Source organism: Chanodichthys erythropterus, chromosome 13 (assembly GCF_024489055.1).
Source record: "Chanodichthys erythropterus isolate Z2021 chromosome 13, ASM2448905v1, whole genome shotgun sequence".
NCBI classification, from domain to species: domain Eukaryota; kingdom Metazoa; phylum Chordata; class Actinopteri; order Cypriniformes; family Xenocyprididae; genus Chanodichthys; species Chanodichthys erythropterus.
The window spans coordinates 4,924,340-4,937,759 of NC_090233.1; the positions used below are offsets into that span (position 1 = coordinate 4,924,340).

The 13,420-nt window shown below is 37.8% G+C and overlaps 1 protein-coding gene across 1 annotated transcript in view; it reads left to right on the top strand.

Moving 5' to 3' along the window:
* Positions 1 to 13,261, top strand: part of tmem150ab (transmembrane protein 150Ab) — a 34,016-nt gene extending 20,755 nt beyond the window's left edge. The window contains exon 9 of the transcript XR_010896979.1: positions 12,363 to 13,261. The gene's annotated coding sequence lies outside the window, so the exon portion shown is untranslated. The remainder of the gene's footprint in view (positions 1 to 12,362) is intronic.
* Positions 13,262 to 13,420: the final 159 nt, after the last annotated feature.

The window sequence follows — 13,420 nt, forward strand, 5'->3', positions numbered from 1 at the left end:
GCTAATTTGTACGTATTTTACGAGATGCCAAATTTGTATGAATTCGTACGAATGACCTACCCCAAACCCCACCCCTAAACCTGCCCGTCACTGGGATTTAGACAAATCGTACAAATTTGTACGAGTATGAATTAGCCATCTCGTAAAATACGAATCGGTCGTGAGATAGCGTTGGATTTTTCCTCTCATCTTATGTTTTTTCCCCATTCCATACTAACCTGTATCATTTTGTTTCTTTTGTGGTACACACAAAGATATTTTGAAATATGTAAATAGGCCCAATATTGTTGAAAATAGGGTCAACTTCCCTTTTAAGTATGTTTAAAACAGAAAATGTTATGTCACGTTAGATCAGATGACACTTTATAACATAAAACATAATTTAATATCAGAAAACAAAAACAGATTTGTCCCACCACTCTGCTACAATTGTTGCTATGGAATTTCTGTGGCATTGTGCACTTTTGAGTGACCGTGCCCATCTGCTTCTTTAGTGACAAGCATGGCAACCACAACAGTGAATATAATAACAGCTGAAATCAGTACAGTGGCTACGAGTCCTTTATTAGCCCGCAGATACTCCATCTTCTGGTTCCCTTTCGGCTTTGCTGCAGGTTCCTTCCATTTTTTTCTCTGAAATTGAAATTAAAATAGAACTGGATATGAAGATTATGAATCTTTAACATACAGTTTAAAAGTGTGTAAAGTTATTCTTTAAATTACACAGAATACTGTGAGTAATATTGTTTATATGTTCCGTTTATACCAGTAATAATATGCCTGTCACATCAATAAACACAAAGACTTTTCAGCTGTTTAGAGTTGCACTCTTGAGTATTTGGCACAAACCTTGACCTCTTTGAGCAGGCTCAAATACAAAGACATCCATATGTAATTGTAATATTGTAATAAATATAACATGATGTATTTAGTTTAGATATGACATATATCTTGATATACTGTACACTAAGGAGACTCACGGTGCACTGAGGCTTTTCAGCTTTTTGATTGACATCCTTGTGTTCTCCTGCTCCATTTGAATTTTCCAGCATAGTGACTTTCACCTCCTCTGCCTCACTCTTAGCATTCTCAATTTTATCCTAAAACAGTTGCAAGTTTTTAGGATTACATGCTTCGCTTGTGAATACAACATTCTGCATGAAAGTACTCTGCTTCTCTGGTGCTTTATATACATAAAAACCTATTTGAAACCAGTTAACTGTTTATTTATGAAAGAATTAATTTCAATAATACAAAAAAAAGAGAAAAAAACACGATTAAATATATGAATACAGGAACAGTTTGGGATTAGCAGTAACAACAGATGTAGTTCATTACATTACACGACCACAGTCCCACTATACTTTTTTGTCCTCAATTTGTACAGTATACATATTTTATCATTTAAACTAGCAAAATCTTTTTGTGAAATGTTTTGTTTGTAACTTGTGTTCGTGTCTTGATGAAATAACATCCGTTTTTATACTTTGTATCTATTGCAATGATATTCATACATTTTAAGTGTGACTAAAATGTCATTTTAGGGCCACTGTATTTCCAGAAATGGTGCTTATATTTTGCTGTCAAAGCATACAATAATCTGTCCTGTCAGCTGATGACTTTACTGTATTACTGTCTCTGATAAGCTACTGTATGGCCTACATATGAACAAAAGTGAAAACCCACAGCCATTGATTGCAGATAAAGATAAAGTGCATTTTACATATTTTATTGGATAACATGACATAGTAACATTTTAAAAATTTCTACAGTTTACTGGAATGTTAGACAAATGGGTTATTCCTTGAAACAAAGACAGCTGTACACTGAATATTGTTGTTCTTATTTTTGCATGCATAAACTCACCATACTACAGCAGTATCGCGGTGGAGTCTGTATTTGTGCGTGATCCTCAACGTGCCAAAAGAGGGAATGAAAACACAGGTGAAGTAAGAGCAAAGTCCGTATATGGCACGTCAAGAAGGTTTGCAGCTCAACGCCCCTCCTTGCCCTGTTTTAGAGGCACTTCCTCTTTTATTTGCTTTAGTGTTTCAACTAATCACTTGGTGATTCACTGGAACAGACCCGGCCATAAATAATAGGGTCATTCTTAGTAAACAGTGCCATTTGTGCCAGGCTGTTTTTATCTAGCATTCATTTGAAAAGATACCTGTTCGATTTTCAAGAAGTCAAATGCTTCCACCTCAGGCCCCAACATATCTTGTCAAGTACAGATAGTTATAGCTACATTAGTTTGTACTTCCTATACTTATAGTAGGTAGTATGACCTTTCTGTCTATGACATATGATCTATCTAAATTTAAAGGTGCCCTAGAACTTTTTTAAAAAAAGATGTAATATAAGTCTAAGGTGTCCCCTGAATGTGTCTGTGAAGTTTCAGCTCAATATACCCCATAGATTTTTTTTAAAGGTTCCGTTTTTCATGGTTTTTTGAAGCTTTGATTGTGTTTATAGTGTGCAATATAACATGTGTTCATGTTTCACGTGTAAAAAAACACAGTATTTTTCACATAATTTACTTATCTGTATACCGCTGTTTCCACTGTCATAAAAACGGGCTGATGACTTCCTTGTTCTATGAAGTCCCTCCTTCAGAAATACGTAACGAGTTCTGATTGTGCCAACGGTTCCTGTGTTGTGATTCGACAGCTCTGAGCGCTCCTTGCCCGGAAAGGTCACGCCTCTTACCATAACGTGTGCTGCACATAGTTTTACATGTGGATTATTGTGGTGTTGTGCCGAATGAACACAAAAGACAATAATTCCCGAGAGACTGAACTCTTTAATCCCCACAAGCAGCGACAGAAAATGTACAACGTTAGCACTCACTCAGAAGAATACCTCATACGGAAAACAGCCATATACATAAACATAGTCCCCTCTTGTGGCCATTATGTGCACTGCAGTCCAACATTAACTATTGCAGTAAGGATACCACAATTATAATTTTCGGGAACCGAGTTAAACATAAATTGTAACCATTGATCTCTAAGTACAGCGTCCCTGGGAAGGCCAAACAAAGGTGATTGGACTGCGGGATGAAAATAACACCGTTTCGACGACATGGCGACAAACACACTCTACAAACGCAACTCTTGCTCTTCTCCGTGGGAGCGCAACAAGACCACGCCCCCTTTTTTGTGTATTCCTGTGGGCGGAGGTTAGTCAAAAAACTGTGTTAGTGACATCATTAAAGAAGGAAGTAGAGGGATGTAGTCCAAACTGGCCGTTCGATGTAGGCGACTTCTGTTAAATAAAATCTCGCTTGGCATTGAACTTTGAGCTTTGATATTTTACAGATTTTATTTATACTCTAACAACAACATTACACACTAACTAAAGTTTGAAACATTGGATCACGAAGAACGGGACCTTTAATTAATTTTTTTAACTGCCTATTTTGGGGCATCATTATAAATGAGCCGATTCAGGGCTACTGGCCCTTTAATTCTCGTGCTCCACGCCCACGGAGCTCGCGCTTTCCTTGAACAGTGCATAAACAAAGTTTACACAGCTAATATAACCCTCAAATGGATCTTTACAAAGTGTTCGTCATGCATGCGGCATGCATGCGTCGGATTATCTGAGTATTGTATACTGTTATATTGTTTACGTTGATTCTGAATGAATTTGAGGCTGTGCTCCGTGGCTAACGGCTAATGCTACACTGTTGGAGAGATATATAAAGAATGAAGTTGTGTTTATGCATTATACAGACTGCAAGTGTTTAAAAATGAAAATAGTGATGGCTCTTGTCTCCGTGAATACAGTAAGAAACGATGGTAACTTTAACCACATTTAACAATACATTAGCAACATGATAACGAAACATTTAGAAAGACAATTTACAAATATCACTAAAAATATCATGATATCATGGATCATGTCTGTTATTATTGCTCCATCTGCCATTTTTCACTATTGTTCTTGCTTGCTTACCTAGTCTGATGATTCACCTGTGCAGCTCCAGACGTTAATACTGGCTGCCCTGTGTAATGCCTTTCATAATGTTGGGAACATGGGCTGGCATATGCAAATATTGGGGCGTACACCCCGACTGTTACGTAACAGTTGGTGTTATGTTGAGATTCTCCTGTTCTTCAGAGGCCTTTTAAACAAATGAGATTTATATAAGAAGGAGGAAACAATGGAGTTTGAGACTCACTGTATGTCATTTCCATGTACTGAACACTTGTTATTTGACTATGCCAAGATAAATTCAATTTTTTTCATTCGAGGGCACCTTATGAGACTACACACATATTATGATCAAACCCTAACTTTCAGTGAAGACTCCAGATGGAAAAACCACATCATAAGATGCATTTCAATTGGATCGCTAATCATTCAGATGGGCTATTAGTGCTTGGATGCTGATTATTGCCACTTAAGGCTTATACTCCAAACACATACAGTATAAAGACATGGAAAATATGAACACCTACACACTTTTTTTTTTTTTTTTTAACTCCATATTGTATCTTTAAAATATTGTAGTTCAGTACCTTAAACCATTCATGGAGAAGAATCTTTGCCAAATCGAGTTGCTGTGTTGGCTCATGCTGAAGGCAAGAGCAGATCAATTGGCAGCATGTTGGCAGAAACATAGTAGAGACATTATTACTTTAAACTTCATACTTTCTGTTGTGAAGTGATGTAAAGTTTTGTATAAATTCCAAGAAACATGCAGAGTATACTTGTCCACCTGACAGTTTAAAGAGGTTGATTGCTCTAAACAGTGGACATAAGATACACTATGGGGACCTGCAACAGATACCAAAAGGATGAAGATATGAAATTAGCAGAGTACTGTATAAAAAAATAAATGAAACCTTAAAGGGTTAGTTCACCCAAAAATGAAAATAATGTCATTAATTACTCACCCTCATGATGTTCCACCCCTGTAAGACCTTTGTTCATCATCAGAACATCAGAACAAATTAAGATATTTTTGATCAAATCCGATGGCTCAGTGAGGCATCCATTGCCAGCAAGATCATTTCCTTTTTCAATGCCCAGTAAGGTACTAAAAACATATTTAAAACAGTTCATGTGACTACAGTGGTTCAACCTTAATGTTATAAAGCGATGAGAATACTTTTTGTGCACCAAAAAAACAAAATAGCAAATTTATTCAACAAGATCTAGTGATGGGCGATTTCAAAACACTGCTTCAAGAAGCTTCGAAGCTTTACAAATCTTTTGTTTTGAATCAGTGGTTCAGAGCGCCAAAATCTTGCAATTTCAGGAAACAAGGCTTCATAACGTAATAAGTGTTATGAAACTTCAATAGTTCATGTGAATCTGGCTGTTTGATGCACGCTCCGAACAACTGATTCGAAACAAAAGATTGGTAAAGCTTTGAAGCTTCATGAAGCAGTGTTTTGAAATTGCCCATCACTAGATATTGTTGAATAAAGTCGCTACTTTGTTTTTTATGGGGGTTTTTTTGGCGCACAAAAAAATTCTTGTCGCTTTATAATATCTGCGCTGTACTCACATGAACTGTTTTAAAGGGGTGATGAACTGAGAAATCAAATTTTCCTTGAGCTTTTGACATATAAGAGGTCATCATACTTTAAGAATATCCTGTAAGTTTTAGAGCTGAACACTTCTTTTTTAGTAATAAAAGCTTTTATTGACACCAGACCCAGTAAAGGACAGGATTTACAAAGTGGGGATCTATGACATCAAAGGGCAGCAAACACTGCCTCTGCAGAAGATCAACGCCTACTTCATCACTGCCTGTTTATCCCCACCCACTGATTCGCGCATGACATGCAATAGAATAGGTAGCCTAAGTAACATAGGCCTATGTGGTGCTAAACCAGTTCGAGCTACCAAGCAATAAACATGCCGCTGAGGATTACAAAATATTGTGCAGTGCCTTGACTCGACAGTAATACAACAACATGTAAGTAACTGTGTTAAATCTAATGCCTGATCTGATATTAATGAGTAATTAATAATGTCTGTGTGTCAGTAAATCAAACCCGTGATTAAATGTCAACTTGCGTTGTTTCTCTTAGTAGGATGAAAATAATGTTATTTAATGTTGATTAAATTATAATAAAGAAAGCGATCAAAGAAAGCTCCCTTTGCAATCGCTGGAGCAGCGTGCACTGAAGCTGTCAATCAAACAGCGCGAGTTTATTAGTGACTGACAAGCGCAAAACTCCAGTTTTATTCAACAAATCTCTTAGTTTATCTCGTTTGCACTGTTCGTGAAGATGAAAGCATTTGTTGGTGTACAGAAACTGAGTTGCATAGACAAGATCACTGCTTTCATTCACTCAACATGACTGTGATCGAAGCAGTGTTGTAGTCGAGTCACCAACTGTCGACTCCGAGTCGAGTCTCGAATCCCAGTGTTCGAGTCCGAGTCCAAGTCCGAGTCCCCAAAGAACAGTCCAAGTCGAGTCACCATTACCAGAGTTCGAGTCAGAGTCGAGTCTCGAGTCCCCGGCGTTCGAGTCAGAGTCGAGTCTCGAGTTTAAAATTAAATTTAAAAATACTTAAAATGTAAAAATCAATACGATATGAGAGAGAGAGTGTGTGAGTGAGAGAGAGAGAGCGCTTATGAATGAGTGACCGAGTGATTTAGCGTGAGTGCATTTGTATGTGTTCAAGTGAATATGTGTGTGTGACAGCACGCGACTGGTCAGAACGTGTAACGTTAGTCTGACATGTTTCTTGACCACTACACCACAGGATTTTAGGAGTCAAAATTGCGTCATCCATCTGACAGTGACTATCGCAACAGACAAAAAAAAATCATATAATCCGATCTGACACAGTGACTAGTAAATTATCAACAGACAAAAAAATTGTGTAATCTGAACCAGACATTAGACATCGTCGACGTCTGATGCCAAATTGCCAAACATCGCCCAACCCTAGCTTCTTTTGTTTATTATCATATATGCATAGTCAATAATAGTTTTTTTAAAAGCTAACGTTAGCCAATGGAAAGCATTTTACTTACTTTTCTGGGTGCATCCGTGACAGGTGTCTGTTAAAGTTTGAAGTTGTCCCAGTCTTTTCCTCAATTTTCCAAATTTGAACATTTAAGTTAGCCCGCGAATCATGCACGAGCGTAAAGTGAGTGACGTCAGTGAGTGTGTTGCCAAGAGAGCGAGCGGTAGCAGTGTCTCTGAGGGGAAAAAAATAGATCCCGGCCGGTCTTGGGCACGAAACCTTATATAATATTATATATAAACTTAAATAATGCTCAAGTCCGATTTTATATATCCTCCAGTCCGAGTCCAAGTACGAGCCATCTGTCCGCGAGTCCAAGTCGAGTCACGAGTCCAGAGAATGGAGTCTCGAGTCGGACTCGAGTCCAAAGAATAGTGACTCGAGTCGGACTCGAGTCCGAGTCCAGGACTCGAGTACTCCATCACTGGATCGAAGATACAATGTTCATCTCTGCAACCTTTCATGCCACAATCCAAATATAATGCCATAGATCTAAATGTAATGCAACACTTTTCACATTTTGTGAAGTTAACCTTGAGAGCTGTAATAGTAAAAACGCGCTAAAAGAGAGAGTAATACTTGGCTCAAATGGAAAGATGTTAGCCAATCACAGTAGTGGGCGTTTACACTGAAGTCTCCCTTAAAACAGAACGTTCAAATCAGAGGGATAAATTCAGGGTAGGAAAAATGCCTTTTATTTATAAATTATGAGAATTTTGGATGTAAAAAGCATACTAACATAAGTGCACCCCAGGAAACATTATAAAACAATAAACCAATGCAGTTCATGACCCCTTTAAATATGTTTTTAGTACCTTTCTGGGCATTGAAAAAGGAAATGATCTTGCTGGCAATGGAGGCCTCACTGAGCCATTGGATTTTATCAAAAATATCTTAAAGGGAATGAATGTTCTACCTCGTATAAATTTTTTCTCTTCTATGATACCACTTGCGCCACCTACTGATTACTGGTCTAAGCTTCAAACCTCTAAGTTCATTTGGAATAGAAAACCTCCTCTTATAAAATATGCAACTTTGCAACGTTGCAAAGATGCTGGTGGTCTGGCATTGCCAAACTTTTTACGTTTTATCATTGGGCATTTATTTTGCGACCTCTTACAGTATGGTTGTACTCTGTCCCTCTTGTTTCTTGGCAACCGGTTGAATTTAATTTGGTATTACCGTACAGATTAGAAAGTTTAATTTATTGTAATATTCCATTGAAAAATGTGAAACTGCGTTTTGGCCCAATAATAACATATCTTCTTTTTATCTGGCGTGCTTCGTCACGATGACCTTAAATGGCACTCTCACACTCCGTAATTTCATAACCATAGTCTCCTTACAGACAATAAAACTTTTGTTTTTTCAGAAGCGATAGAGGCATTCATGTTTTAGCTGACATTTGGGGGAAAATGGTCTTCGAACATTTAATGATTTATGTAAAGTACGTAATTTACCAGGAACCTCGCCTTTTTTAATCTTCGCCTGAGATCAGCCATGAGAGCATACAGGGTTCCATGGGGTACTAATATCTCTCGTCTTACTATGCACAAAATTTTGACAATAAATAAAAGTACGAGGGGTAAAGTATCTTCTTTCTACTACTTATTCTTGGAAGCTTCTTATAAGCAGTTACCAATTTTAGACATCTGGTACAGAGATCTGTATGGTACAGAAATAGAGGATAATAATGACAAAATCTGTTGGGATTCAATATGGGCCGATCTTAAACTTGTTTCAAAAAACCCTAACCATCAACTAATTCACTACAAATTGATTCATAGGATGTATCTTACTCCTAGAAAACGTTATTTAATGAAGCTTTCCTCATCTTCTAATTGTAATTTCTGCCCGGGAGGTTTGGTAGGCACATTTAAGCATATGTTTTGGGATTGTCCTGCAGTTAATGGTTTTTGGAAACGAATCTCTACTACTCTGAAAGACATTCTGGAAACTGATATACCATGCTTTCCTAGCTTTTGCTTTTAAATGATGACTCATCCTACAGTTTTTCCTTGTCACAGAAAAAAATGCTATTCTCTGAATTAACTACAGCTAAGAAAATGCTTGCCTTATGTTGAAAACCTCCACACTCTTTAGCTTGGTCACACTGGATGTATTCTTTCGTGGATATTGGTAACATGGAGCTACTGGTGGCAAGGATGCACAGGGCCACTCAAAAAACTATCTCTGTATGGCTAAAGGCAATTTCTAAAATTAAGAACTTGCTGTAAACGGACATGTTTTTGTTTTTTATATATATTTCTTACAGAATATCTTGACTGTGTCTAATGTAATAGAGGGAGTGGGGAGGGAAGAAGGGGGTTTTATATGGTCGCCGTGGTTGGGTTGGTGGTTTGGGTTAGTTAAAATCAAAAGAGTTCAGTGTTTTGCACATGACTTTCATTAATGTCTTATTATACATGTAACCTGTAATTCTTAATAAAAATCACTCACTGTAGCTGTCGCAGATAAAGAGCATTTTCTCGCTATATTTTGGTCACTTGATTGAATACTTATTTGGTTATTATATGTTTTATTTGCATGATAGTTAGTAATAGAGACATCTAGTGGAGTAAATGAGTAGCGTTAGATATACTGGTCATGTGGTGTGAACTGGCCTTTAAGGGTGCTTTCACATTAGCACTTTTGGTGCACACCCGGGTTCGATTGACGTCAGAGTTCGGTACGTTTGGATGATGTGAACACGGTCTTCTGAACTCGGGTGCGCACCTGTGAACCGTACTCGAGTCCGCTTAAAAAGGGTGGTCTGGGGTGCGGTTCAAGTGAACTCCGGTACGGTTCGCTTCTGATATGAATGCAAACGTACCAAATTGCGGAAGTGAACCGCTATTGATGCCGTATTATTTGATAAAAATGTGTGTTTGTGTGTGTGTTTCACTCACTTTCCCAACGAGAGTGACTGACGTGCTGCAAACAGAGAGCTGTAGTGTAGCCTTTCTTATTTCTGCTCACCTTCCGTACTACAGTCGCGGCAGATAGAGGCAAGTGTCGTTATGAACAAAACCAACGGTTCAAAAACAAAAATATGAAAGTGAGGAGAGCAACGTTATGCATTTTGCCGCCGCCTCATGCGCCGTCGTTAAGCAACGGAGTAAACAGCTGCTGGTTTGATGACGCAAACGAACCGCGGGTCGGACCCAAATAATATAATGTGAACACAGTCCAGTGGGGGCAGGGGGAGGGGGGAGCAATCGAACTCGTGTTCAGTCCAGGCAATCGAACCAAGTGTGAAAGCACCCTAACTTTAGCCGCATTCATTGTGGAACTGGCTAACTAGCACATTATTAGGAAAGGCGATTTGCAAAGATTCATAAAAAAAATCTATAATGTTACTCACGTCTTCTGGAGGTACCGATCCACCGATTCAGGAACTTTTTAGCAAAACAAAAACTTTTTAGTGCAGACATAAACGCATATAGGTAGATCCGGGGGCGCATTCCCTTCAAAAACAAAACTAATCCACTGCGTCTTCAGCGGCTCCGATGTCGAGAGTAAAGGATGACTGCTATGTTCATTATTATATCCAATAACAAAACGCCTCAGTTGCTTTGGAGACATTCTTGTCTACACCTGTGTGGCGTTGAAACAATGGCGGACTGTTTACAGCTCACTCAGGGCGGGTCTATGCTAAAACGGCAGTGTCCGTCAAGAGTTGTGGGAGGGGCCTGTGCAAATTTACGTCACTTTGCCAAGAATCAGTTAACGGCTTGATCTGACAAAGTGCTTATGATTTGTGGGGATTAAAAAAAAGCACTGGGTGGATTTTTATCACTATAGGGGGGTTGTGTAGATACACTGCCAACACACATTTGTGTCCAAACACCATTTTGCATCTGATATCCCCTTTAATTTGTGTTCTGAAGATGAACAAAGGTCTAACGGGTGTGGAATGACATGAGGGTGAGTAATAAAGTACATAATTTTCATTTTTGGCTGAACTAATCCTTTAAGGCCATCCTTCACACACCACCCTTCATAGACGGCTCCAAATCCCCCTTGACCAGTATATTGCCGACTTCATAGCAGGAATCTATAAAAGATAATGTTATTTGACATAAAAAGTCAAGCAGTGACAGAGTGACATGCTCCATCTAAAACTATATTTTACATCAATATAATTTTTTTTCCATCTTATATAATTACAGTTTTATGAGCTTAAATTAAATTCAATTGAAGTAAAACAAACTTGCAGACTGGAGCTTGGAAAGCATCAAGATTCCAGTCAGACTAAGTGCAGCCTGGAGCTTGAAAGGCGTCAACACTCCAGTTGGACTCAGAGTGGACTGGAGCTTTCGAGGGTGTCCACAGGAGCTTGCAGGCTGGAACACATCTCCAGTCACACACATTGCGGGCTGAAACTTGTAGGGCGTTTACACTCCAGTCTGACACGTTGTCTGTAGCTTGGAGTGCATTAACACTCCAGTCAGACTCAATGCAGACTGTAGCCTGGAGGGGATCAACACTCCAGTTGGACTCAGAGCTGACTGGAGCTTGGAGAGTATCAACTTTCTAGGGCGTCAACACAGAACACGTTTTTTTTCTGTTAAAAATGCAAGACGCAGGCCAGTAAAATAAAAAAAGAGGTCTAGCGACACATTTTTTTAAAACAGTGAACTTATTTTAACTTGTAAGCCACTCTTTTAGCATACCGTGTCATGAACGAGATGCTGCAAAAGGTGCGAGAAACAAGCGCAACTGTTAAAGATGTCCATCTAGCATGTTTACATTGAAAAATAATGGAAAAGTAGCACAGTGGAATGGATAAATGCATTCTGTGTGAATGGCCCCTAACGCAGTTACGTTATAATTTAACCAATGATTAAAATGTTTATTCTTTTTTATTGAAAAAGATTTGATCACTGATTCTTATCTATACTCTTATTGATACTACTCTGCAAAATTTGGCGCAAAAAATAAAGACATGACAAAAAGATATGAAAAGATTCAACAGTTACTTTATTGTTATTTACTTCTACTTACTTATACTTTTATTTGCAGAAATATGTTAAATTGTTTCCTGATATAAGGCAACTGTCCTGGATATGAGGCAATGGCTACAAATGTCTGGTGGTGATGTGCTTTAATACTGCTTCACTACCAGTAGCTAAACCTAAACAATATTACAATTATCAAAAGTCTATAGTCCTTGAGCTTGAGAAGCAAACAAATAAAGAAAATAACATTTATAAAGAGTAAAGATATGTAAAAAGAACAATACAGAGATTTCAAGCATCTCTCCTGTATTATTTGGCCCACCCCAAAAATACATCAACAGGTTTTTGTTAAAGAAAATGAGCATGTTGACTGAGATCTCTCATTACTGACTGTGTCCCCAGCTATGGAAAACACTCTTTCAGACAGTGTTGGGGAGGCAGAGAGAGATGATGGAGAGCTGTGAGAGACAAGGAAGTGTTCTTTCTTAACCCACCAAAGGAGGGGAGAGTCTTCTGAGGCAAGGATAAGAGGGTATTCTCTTCTTCACTCTTGATCTTTGCAAACTGGAAGCTGAAAAAGAAAATTTGCAATACTATTATAGTCAGGTTTATTGCTTTTTGATAGAAAGGTAAGAGAAAATTATGTCTAACTTACATGTTCCTCATCTTCCTCCTTTGCCTTATCCCAAGCTGATCATCATCCTTCTCTGGCATCTGAAAGGAAGCATTAACTTGTAAATATTGCTAATCTGTGTTTATTTTAATGCTTTTGAAAGAATTTCTCTTATGCTCACCAAGTCTGCATTTATTTGATCAAGAATACAGTAAAAACAGTTTTCTATTTTAATATATGTTCAAATATAATTATTCCTTTGATTCAAAGCTTAATTTTCAGCATCATTTTCCCAGTCTGCAGTGTCACATGATCCTTCAGAAATCATTCTAATATGCTGATTTGCTGCTCAAGAAACATTTCTTATTAAAAATGTTGAAAACATTTGTGCTGTTCCATATTTTTGTGTAAACCATGATACATGCAAAAAGGGGGTGATTTGAACCATTTGAACAGCTTTGCTATGAAATGTTTTGCCAATATATTAATATTGTTCAACAGAAAAATAAACATGCATCTGTATTTGTGCCATATTTGATATCAAGTTAAGGTAAGATAAAGCGATGTTGTATCTGTGACAGAAATATTAATTTATCATTCTGCAACATAATTTATTCTGTTTTTGTACAGTACAGTATAGATATGGTTTGTTTACATTGTTTGGTAACTTCTAAGTCAGGCTATAGGCCTATCGATTAAAAACAGTTCTTGTTGTCATGTGTCAAACTGATGTTTGCAGTATGTTGAAAATATTGAAAAATGGGCTATAAAATATGAATGAAGGAACTTTCAGCCCGTGTCACTTTGTCAAACAATATTAAATGTAGACACTTATCCAGCTCTTTTC